Source organism: Herpailurus yagouaroundi, unplaced genomic scaffold (genome assembly GCF_014898765.1).
Source record: "Herpailurus yagouaroundi ecotype Mexico unplaced genomic scaffold, PumYag 198, whole genome shotgun sequence".
Lineage (NCBI taxonomy): Eukaryota > Metazoa > Chordata > Mammalia > Carnivora > Felidae > Herpailurus > Herpailurus yagouaroundi.
This window is the reverse complement of record NW_024412429.1, coordinates 24,795,658-24,806,360: the sequence shown is the minus strand read 5'-3', so window position 1 is coordinate 24,806,360 and position 10,703 is coordinate 24,795,658. Positions and strand designations below refer to the sequence as shown.

The 10,703-nt window shown below is 35.8% G+C and overlaps 1 pseudogene; it reads right to left on the bottom strand.

Moving 5' to 3' along the window:
* Positions 1-7,693: 7,693 nt before the first annotated feature.
* On the bottom strand, positions 7,694-8,945 carry LOC121013091 (40S ribosomal protein S3a-like; annotated as a pseudogene).
* Positions 8,946-10,703: the final 1,758 nt, after the last annotated feature.

Sequence of the window (10,703 nt, the reverse complement as noted above, 5' to 3'; positions counted from 1 at the left end):
AACTCTCCACAAGTGTCCTTTCTTCCATGGCAATTATAATTACTTGCATAAGTTCAACGAGAATCTTCTAACAAGACACCATTGAAAATATTGGTTATTTTAACAAGACTTGGACTGGAATGTCATATTTGAGACACATGCACAGACTCAGATATGACTACAGAGCTTTATTTTTCAATGTTTATTTATTTTTGAGAGACAGAACACAAGCAGAGGAGGGGCAGAGAGAGAGGGAGATACAGAATCCAAAGCAGGCTCTGGGCTCTGTAGAGCCTGACGTGGGGCTTGAACTCATGAGCTGTGAGATCAGGACTTGTGCCAAAGTCGGACACTTAACCAACTGAGCCACCGGGTGCCCCATTCATACAGCTTTAAGGAGCTAAGATTGACTTTATGAAGCATGAAGCCAAGAAAGCCCCTTGAAATGTTGGCCTGATAAGTTGTTTATAGAGTTCCCAGCAGTCTTATCAGGTGAGGAAAGAATGTCACTTCTTGGCAGGTACAGGAACCTCAGGACACTTAGGTGTGAGAAATTCACCCAAATCAACAGGTATAGCAAGCATGTCTGATTGCAAGTACTTGGCTTGGCTTCTGGCCTGAAGAGGCTACTAAACGTTCAATCTAGAGATTCCTTATAAAAAGTTCCAGTGAAGCAAATTTTAAAAGATCTCTACGATCAATTAATACTCTTAACAAGCTTATGTAAATAATTAGGCTGAGTAGATTTAAAAGACTCTTATATCGATAATGCAGATGACAGTTGGCTTGCTGATGGCAGTAGTTTCATGGAGAAGGGGATAAGGAAGGCTGGGTATGCTACAGTCAGACAGTCTAACTCAGACTACTGAAGCCAAAGTTCTTCCAGCAAACATGTCTGCCCAAAAAGCAGAATTAATAGCACTCATTCTTGCTTTACAATTAGCAAAGGGCCTCAGAATCAATATCTGTACTGACTCTAAATATACTTTCCTAGTCCCACATGTGCATGGGGCAATCTGGAAGGAGAAGGAGTTAGTATCAACTCATAACTCTCCCATTAAATTTGGATCTGAAATAATAGCCCTCTTAGAGGCTATATATGAACCCAAGGAGGTGGTTGTAATTCATCTCAGGGGACGTAAAAAGGACAGATCCAGAGAATCTAAATGGAATAACCTAGCAGACTGTGAGCTGCACTCATATAAGGCAAATACTGAGCCTCATACCAGTCTTGACACCAATAAAAGATATATTCCCAGTCTATTCAGATCAAGAAACCCAAGTACCCCAGGAATGGGGATTCTCAAAAACTGCACAGTACTGGTTTATAAATGATAGAAGAATAGTCTTTATAGCCAAAGGCAACTAATGGAAACTAATACAGGGTATACACCAAGCTACTCATTTAGGTAAAAAGGCCCTGGGACAATTGGTTAAAGATACCTTTGATGGGATTAATTTAACCACTACCATAAAACAAGCCTGTCAATCATGTGCTATTTGTGCATAAGCAAATCCAGAGGGTGCTATTTGCCTCCTGCCTCTTTTAAGTCCACTCCAAAGGCAGGGAATGTATCCAGGGAAGGACTGGAAATTAGATTTTGCACAAATGTCATCATGCAAAGGGTATAAGTACTTATTGGTTTATGTAGATACCTTTACTGGATGGATAGAGGCCTTCCCTTGTAAGACCAAAAAGGCCACTGAAGTGACAAAAACTTTGATAAGGGAAATTGTCCCTAGATTCGAAGTCCCTTAGTCCCTACAAAGTGACAATGGACCATCTTTTATTGCACAAAACTCAACAAATAGCTTAGTCCTTAAAAAATAATTACTATTTATATTTGGCCTCATATATACAATCCTCTGGAAAGGCTAAAAAAGCTGACCACACCTGAAAGCAGCATCTTACCAAACTAAGCATTGAAACTCAAGAAAACTGGGTTACTCTTTTACTGGTAGGGCTTCGCAGAATGAGAATTGCCCCAAAACAACCAATAGGGGTAAGTCCCTTTGAGTTACTATATGGAAAATCTTTTCTCAATGTAGACCTATCAATAGATGGAGACTATAATGTTCTGTTAAATTATTCACTTGAGGCCAGGTTAATTCATAAATCTCTAAATGAACATGCAAACCATATCCTTCTTAAATTTGATCTGACAGCTACTAGAAATCCACCCCATAGAAACCCAAGAAATACTGTTTATTTAAAGAACTGGAAGTCTAATACAGCAGGGGATATAACTGCAAAATGGAAGGACCCTTACCAAGTCATATTACATATTCCCACTGCAGTAAAGTTAAAGGGGCATTCCTCATGGATTCACATATCAAGAATTAAACCTGTACCTTCCTCATACAGGAATCTAAAAAAAAAAAATTTTAATGGTTATATTTATATTTGAGACACAGAGAGACAGAGCATGAGCAGGGGAGGTGCAGAGAGAGAGGGAGACACAGAATCTGAAGCAGGCTCTGGGCTCTGAGCTGTCAGCACAGAGCCCAAGGCGGGGCTCAAACTCAACTGGGAGATCATGACCAGAGCCGAAGTCAGACACTCAACCGACTGAGTCACCCAGGCTCAACCAACTTCCTCTCATAAAGAAATCTAGTATGCCAGTTGATGTATCTTTTTATTCCTCTGAACCAGTGGAAGACCCCAAATTTCTCTTCAAATGACAAGAAAGACTGGAGGAAAATTATCAAAGATTTTTTTATTTAGGCTTCTCTTTTTCTCATTATCAACCTTATTTTTTTGTCTTTTCCTGTGTCTCCCTGTCTGGTGCCAAGACTCCTTCACTGCCATACTTTCTGGCTGACAGATGATCCTTTCTACTCAAGGAGGTTCCTATATGTGGTCTACCTGGGACTGGCTGCCTCTGTCTTTGGTACTCTTCTATATAAGTACCCCAACTGACCAATATTCACCCAAAGGTGGAGACGTCTCTAAACCTCTATACAGCAGGAAGAAGTTACAAAGGAGACGATCTTCTACCCTCAGCAAACTTAAAGATTTAACTGTCAAAATTGTTCAGGGGGGAATGATGTGGGAAACAAAAGCATAAGGAAATGGCAGGTAAAATTAAATTTCTTTATAACCTGCAGCCCCTTGACAAATACTTGAGGCAGGCAGAGTAAAACTTTTCTCCAGGAACTCCCTACTGTCTTAATGTTAATGCTTTGCTACAGGGAAAAACAACCTTAGCTTGACAATAGCCAGGCATCCACTCTCCTATTAGTCTTTTTTAGTATATGAAAATCCCTTTGGAAACTTTCCCTTGTCTTTATCTCCCCCAACTACCAAGTATATAACAAATCTCTCTTCAGTGTCCCAGGGCAGCTCTCTCAGCCCATTGGTTCTGTCCCCATGCTCTCATAAAATCACCTTTTTGCACCAAAGAGATCTTCAAGAGTTCTTTCTTGGCCTAGCTCCGAACCCCCCCAATCACCCCCAAAATCTCATCAGAGAGGGGCACCTGGATGGCTCAGTTGGTTGAGTATCTGACTTCAGTTCAGGTCATGATCTTGTGGTTAGTGAGTTCCAGCCCCACACTGGGCTTGCTGCTGTCAGCCTGTCAGCATAAAGCCTGCTTCAGATCTTGTGTCCCCCTCTTGAGGTCCCTCCCCCGCTTGTCCTCTCTCAAAAAATAAACATTAAAAACACATAGAATTCCATGGAGACAAGAACCCTTCCAAGATGAATTATGTAGAAATAAACAAATGAGAACAGAGGTTGTTTACTCAGAGTTTGCTAGAAGAAGGGAACCAGCCACTATCACAGCATTTGTCTGGGACTCAAAGAAAGGCAGGGGAGTGGAAAAGCTTTATGGTGGAATAAAAAGCTTTATGGTGGGGAAGGTTTAAATTATGCTTTCATTGGGGGTTGTTAGCATAGGGAAGCTGGAGGCAGGCTAACTAGAAATGGAGCATCCTATGTGACTGTTTTGGGGGCCTATCTGGCTTTGTCCAGTTGGTTCTGATTTGGGAGTGAGTGTAAAACTTATGGAAGCTAGTAGTCCCTGTCCAGCTTCTGACTGTTCTGGCCTGACTGCTGCAGAAATTTTGATTTGACTTTCCGGATTGTTGGCTGCAGAATTTGCAGGTCAGATGTCTGCTTTCACATATGGTCTTGCCATTGTCCATTTGTATATTCATCACTCAAGTCAAACTATCTCCAAACATTTCGTTTGCAGATCCTGGGCACTAGCTGAAGATTGGGGTAAATTTATACTACGAGTCCTTGTAAAAGAGAAGCCAACAATTTTTAGCAGCTGTGGATGATGGAGTAACACATTTTTTAACCTGATGGGTTTCAACTCCATGGCAACACTTCCCCATGATATAACTGCTAAATAGCTATTCTGCAGGAAGTGAGGGGCTGAAGAGTTAATTTGCAAGTTTCTAAAAGAAAGAATAAAATCTCCTGCAGTACTGCCTTCCTGTTTTAGGAAAATAAAAGATCTGTTGGAGAAAGAGAGCCTTAAGTACAGTACAGTTGTCCGCCTTAGGTATTTGCCTGTTTGTGAAGCTGTATGGGGCAGGCAGCTGAAGAGCTAGGCAAGGTATCTCTGAACTCTCAAATTTTCAGAGCTGCAAAGACAGAAAACCATGAGGGTCTTAATCCTATACTGTAGAAAACTTAGAAGGCCACATCTGTAAATAAAGGTGAAACAAAAGAAGACTATACCTTCTCAAAGCTGTAATGAAGCCCTGACCAAGATAAATCTTTGAATGGACTGAGAAGATAAATAACTGCCTTACTAGCCTTACACTGAAAAAAAAAAAAAAAAAAAAAAAAAAAAAAGAGAGAGAAAAAGAACAGAAGGGGGAAAATACATATATACGAAACCCTATTGTATGACAAAATGCCTAGAATATATCACTAATATTCATAAACTTGTAAACTGGTAAGTATACAAAAGTGAGTATATATAACCAATCCAGAGAACAAAGAGACAATGGCAGCAAACCCAGCAATAATACAGATATTTAGTTATTTTATATAAATTATATGTCAACTGCATATATTGAGTTGTGAATCAAGTATTTTAAAGCATATTTTAGGATATTTGAAATTTTAAAGAAACTAGTTACATTAATTAAAAGTTATATGTAAGCATATGCAAATAACCAAGTAAACCTAAAGTTGGAAAATGAAATGTTAATTAACCTATCATACAGTAAGACAGAGTGCGCACTCAGAGAAATAAATATCAACAAGAGAAAAATAGGTTACTGGAACAAAATAGGCTACAGATGGACTCATGCATACATAGAAATTTAATATAGGATAAATTTGGCAGCATCAATCAATGCTGAAATGAAATATCATCCATAGATATGGAGTAGAGTGACTCACCATATGGGGAAAGTGAAAAGTCATTATTCAATCTCACAGGAAAAAGAGTCCCAAAGAGGTTAAAGAAAACATGCCAAGATAAAATTTCAAAGATTACAAAAGTAAATGAAAGAGGATATATATGTGACAAAGGGGTAAGAGTGATGAGAAATACTTATCACAGAAAATTAAAAAAACAACTATCAAATGTGATTGTGATACTTCTAAATAGGTTTCTCTTCAATGAATACCAAAATTAACATACATAGGAAATTGGGGAAAACATTTTGGTTTGCTCTAAATCAGAAATGAAACGATATTTACAATATAAAAGGAATATATGTAAATCAACAAAAATTCTGCAATCCACATAGGAAAATGGGAAAGGATATGAATCTGCAAAAAAGGAAGAAAACACTCAAGAAAACAAAAGAAATGAATAAAAAAGAAACCAGAGATACAATAGATAGGATCAACAAACTCAAAAGCTATTCTTTGAAAGAAACTGATAATATTGACAAAAATCTGGAAAATTAAGAAATGAAAAAGGCACAACATCAGAAATTTTTTAAAAATTACTAATTCTATAGATATTAAAAATTACTAGAAAATACTATGAACAAAGCTGTCAAGTTATTTAGCACTGAGATCAAATAAGTTCTGTGAAATACATAATTTCTAAAAGCTGAATTTAGAAAAAAAAGTCCTGCGTAATCCCATAAGAATAAATCAGTGTTTTAGAATGTTCTTATACAGATCAACAGCAGTTTCAAATAGTTTTACTTGGTTATTAAACTCTAAAGGAACAAATAATTCTACTCTTAACTTTTTTCCAGACAACGAAAAAAAAAGGAAACAGTCATCAGCTAATTTAGTAGCATAACATTAAAATCTGCTAAGTCGGTATGAGAAAAGAAATTACTATCCGATCTTACTCATAAACAAGGATACAAAATCATAAGAAAATATTTATTAGCCAAATTCAGGAATATATTTTAAAAAGACTATAAATAATAATATGTGATATATAATAAAATATATATTATACTAATAATATACATTATTATATATTATATATGTTATATATAATAACTATAAAATAATCATTAAAAATCCAACAAAAGTTGTTACAGAACTTTAAATAAAAATTTTATGTTTATAACATTATAAAGTTTAAAGATTTTTATTTTTTTTTTTTAAATTTTTTTTTTCAACGTTTATTTATTTTTGGGACAGAGAGAGACAGAGCATGAACGGGGGAGGGCCAGAGAGAGAGGGAGACACAGAATCGGAAACAGGCTCCAGGCTCCGGGCCATCAGCCCAGAGCCCGAAGCGGGGCTCGAACTCCCGGACCGCGAGATCGTGACCTGGCTGAAGTCGGACGCTTAACCGACTGCGCCACCCAGGCGCCCCTAAAGATTTTTAAATAACTAAACATACAGAGTGATGTATTGCAAAGATGTCAATTTTTACTGAATAGGGCTACAGAATAAATGTAATTCCAGTGCTAATGTCAAAAGATAGTCTGTGGAAATAGACAAACTGATTCTAAATTGTATGGGGAAAGGCAGTTTTAAAAATAGCATATAGCCTTATTTATAACCAGAACATAATAGGAACCCCCAAAATGTGTCTGCACACTCACAGACACACACACATTTGAAACTGGTAGGAAAACAAATTTTATTTGCTTCCTCACCAGCATATATTAAAGAACTTAGAGATGTAATGTAAATGTAAAAGTGTGAACTGCAAAATCTAAAGCTAAAGATTCTTTAGGGGTAAATATAGGAGTAAGTCACATTAGTAGTGAGAATTTCTGAACCAATATAAAAAAAATTACTAAACATAAAGGAAAATATGAATAAATACATTAATACACTAAAGCACATTAAAAACAAATACATTAAAATATTTATTCATCACATTTCGTGAGAGAAATTGGAAAGGTAGGTTGAAATGACATTTGTATAAATATGGATATTACAGTCATTTGGAAATAGCAACTTTGAATTTCCAAAGATTATTTAGTTTTTATTTTTTTAACATTTATTTATTTTGGAGAGACAGAGCATGAGTGGGGGAGAGGTAGAAAGAGAAGGAGACACAGAATTTGAAGCAGGCTCCAGGTTCTGAGCTGTCAGCACAGAGCCTGATGCAGGGCTGAACCCACAAACCTTGAGAACATGACCTGAGCCGAAGTTGGACACTTAACTGACTAAGCCACCCAAGCATCCTGAATTTCCAAGGATTATTTTAAAAGAATTCGTACTTTTAAATCAAGTTCAAGTCTCTTCCCCAAAGTGGATTGATAACATTACTTTTTTTTTTTTTCATAATGAGACTTTTCGTCAGCATTAAAAGTCTGAATTTTATATAAATTCTTGGACGGCTGAGTCATACCCATCAGTTTGTTAAACTTTAGAACCTGTCTCACCCTTCGTAGCTTTTCAGAACTACTACCTTCACTATGAAGTTCCATGAATTTTCCCAATTCAAATTTAGGCTTCTATAGCACTTTTACTTTTCTATCAAAGACATCATGGAGAAGATAAAAAAAATTGGAAAGCCTTTCTGTATCTTCTACAATGCTCTCCACTCCATTTATTGACCACTTCTTGCAAGTTATTCGTCTACAACTTTTGGATCATGAATTTCATCAACTTCTTCTGGATTTTGCAGACCTGTGGTCCTGAACTTAAGTCTTTTGAGTCTTACTGTTGCATTTTTTTAGTAAAACCAACACAGGGTAGAAGAACCAAATAACCATGAGAATTCTTGACTTCAACATGAACCTCAATCACAGCCTGTTTTTTGTTTGTTTGTTTGTTTGTTTGTTTATCACAGAGCACAAAAGTATAATCCATCCTATGAAAGTTGGTCAGGCAGTTTTTGCCCAGAACATCCTTGGTAACTAGCATGATTTTTCTAACTTCATCATTCTGCAAATCAGCAAGTCTCCCTTCAAAAACACTACCCTTGATGCAATCAATATACACATCAGAGGCAATTTTGGTTCCTTGAATCCTTCAGATTAGCTTTTTTCCAGCTCTACTTATATAAAACATAGCTGTTGCTTTCACATCAATGTGTCTTTAAAAAATGGGTCAGCTACTTTCTTTTTGGCTCTCTTTTTTGCTGCCTTTTGTAAGATGCTAGTTGTTGCCATTCATCATGGTGCAGCTCTGGGAGCCAAAGCCTTACACCCTTATTTTATTTTGCAACTTTTATGGGCACTGCAAAGTTGCCAACCCCAGTCCATAATCTCAGAAGCAAGAAACTACTTTGACTTTTTAGAGCCCTTGCGTGTGTTTGTACAAAGAATTAAATAACTATCATTCCACATTATTTCCTTGCAATTGCCATTTTTTTTAAATGAAAAGCTATTTAGGGTATATGTCTTGAGGAAATGATAAAGATTATGGTAACAAGGTACTATAGTGTGACTGTGCCATACCCCTGAAAAAAAACCCATATGTTGAAATCAATACCCAATGTGATGATATTAAGAGTTACTTAGATCCTGAAGGTGTGGTCCTCATGAATGGGATTAGTGCTCTTGCAAAAAAAGACCCTACAGAGTTAGCTCACTCCTGACCCAGAAAAGGGTCTTTACCCAACCATGTTGGCACTGTGATCTCAGGCTACCAGCCTCAAGAACTGTAAGAAATAATTTATGCACTATTTTGTTATAGCATACAGAATAAGACACACAGCTTATTTAAGCATTATGTTATTTGAAAGTTACTAAGATCATTTTTCAATACAGTTTGGTGAATAAATATTTCAACCCTTCTTATATCAAATAAAAACCAATCTGGTTCTTTAAACTTAAATCATTAGCTTAATATGTATTTTAGACCCATTCTTTGATTTTACCTTCCCCAATTACTAGCATAAGGATTTTTTTAGGCATGTAAACACCCTTTGGAGTATAAGAATATTTTAAATGGTGAACTGCTATCACTCATTTTACAGTTACTCTTGCCAGTCATTTTATTACAATAATTAGGACTAATAAATTGGTCACGACCTTGGAAACCATAGTGTACAAATCAATATAATCTACCAGCCTGTTGGTTGTCATAGAAACTGATCATAGCAAGCATGTTTAATGCAGCACACATTTATGCATAAATTAACAACCCACTAAAGTTTAAAAGTGAGCCTAAGCAAAATCATTTTTACCACAACTTTTATCATTGGTCTCTATTTTACCTCATGTATCATTCCTTTTAAAACCGGAACTAAAAAAATACATAATATTGAACTAAATAGGTAAAGGATATACCTTTAGAGCTAATATTCAGTAGTTTTCTCATAAGGGAAGAATTCTCTCATTTCAGGTTAAATAATGTATCAATATGGCTTGTCCTAGCAATCGAAATGCCCTTGCTTCCAATGTATTTAGCTTCCCCCTTCATTGCCTAACTGTACTAATCTGGGGAATAAAAAGTCTTGCAAAATATAACATTGGGATGCAGCAAACTGCATCATCTTAAGGATTTAAAATGCAATTTCTGAAGAATAAAAAGGATATAATTGGAGTCTTGAAACACATAAGTAGAGTTTTCTGTGCAAATAATGAAATATTTTTGTCATTCAAACGTTTCGTCCATAAACCATTCGGTTAAAATTATATGTCATTCTTTTACACAAAATGCATTTCTATAAATTCCTTCTTTTCATTTGTTTAAATAAGTTACACCAAAACATAAAAACATAATCCAAAGAGAGCATCCCTATCTCAATACTGAATATTACCAAGTCTAATATAAAATTTAAGGTATGTTTACATTAAAGAAAATCATTAAGGAAAGAAGTTAAAAGAAATAGGACTACTTTAAGAATATCTATGTAAAACATACAATTATATATGCACACATATATGTGTAAGTAAGTATATAAGCATATATAAGAACATACATTCATATAACTGTATGTACACATAAAAAGAGAGAAATCTAACCATGTATCATGTACCCATCATTTGGCTTCGATGAATAAAAATTCATGACCAATGTTGTTTTATTTTTATCCCCACTAATTAACCCAATCTCACATTATTTAAAAAACTATTTTATTAAATTTTTCTTTATATGTTTCATATGTGCCTCTTAAACAATCTTTCAAAAGCATGATGATAATTACATCAACTGCCTTAAAATTAGTTCCTAATTACCATCAAATACCCAGTGAGTTTTCAGACTTCTCTAGTTACCTCATATAAGAGTTTTGCAGGGGGGTTGTTGGGATCAGGGTACAAATGAGGTCTACGCAATGGAATTAGCCAGTGTGTCCCTTAGATTTCTCTTTGTGTATTTCTCTTTTTCTCCTTTTAATTTTTTTTCTTCCCTCTGGGAACTTTGTGAAAATAGGTTA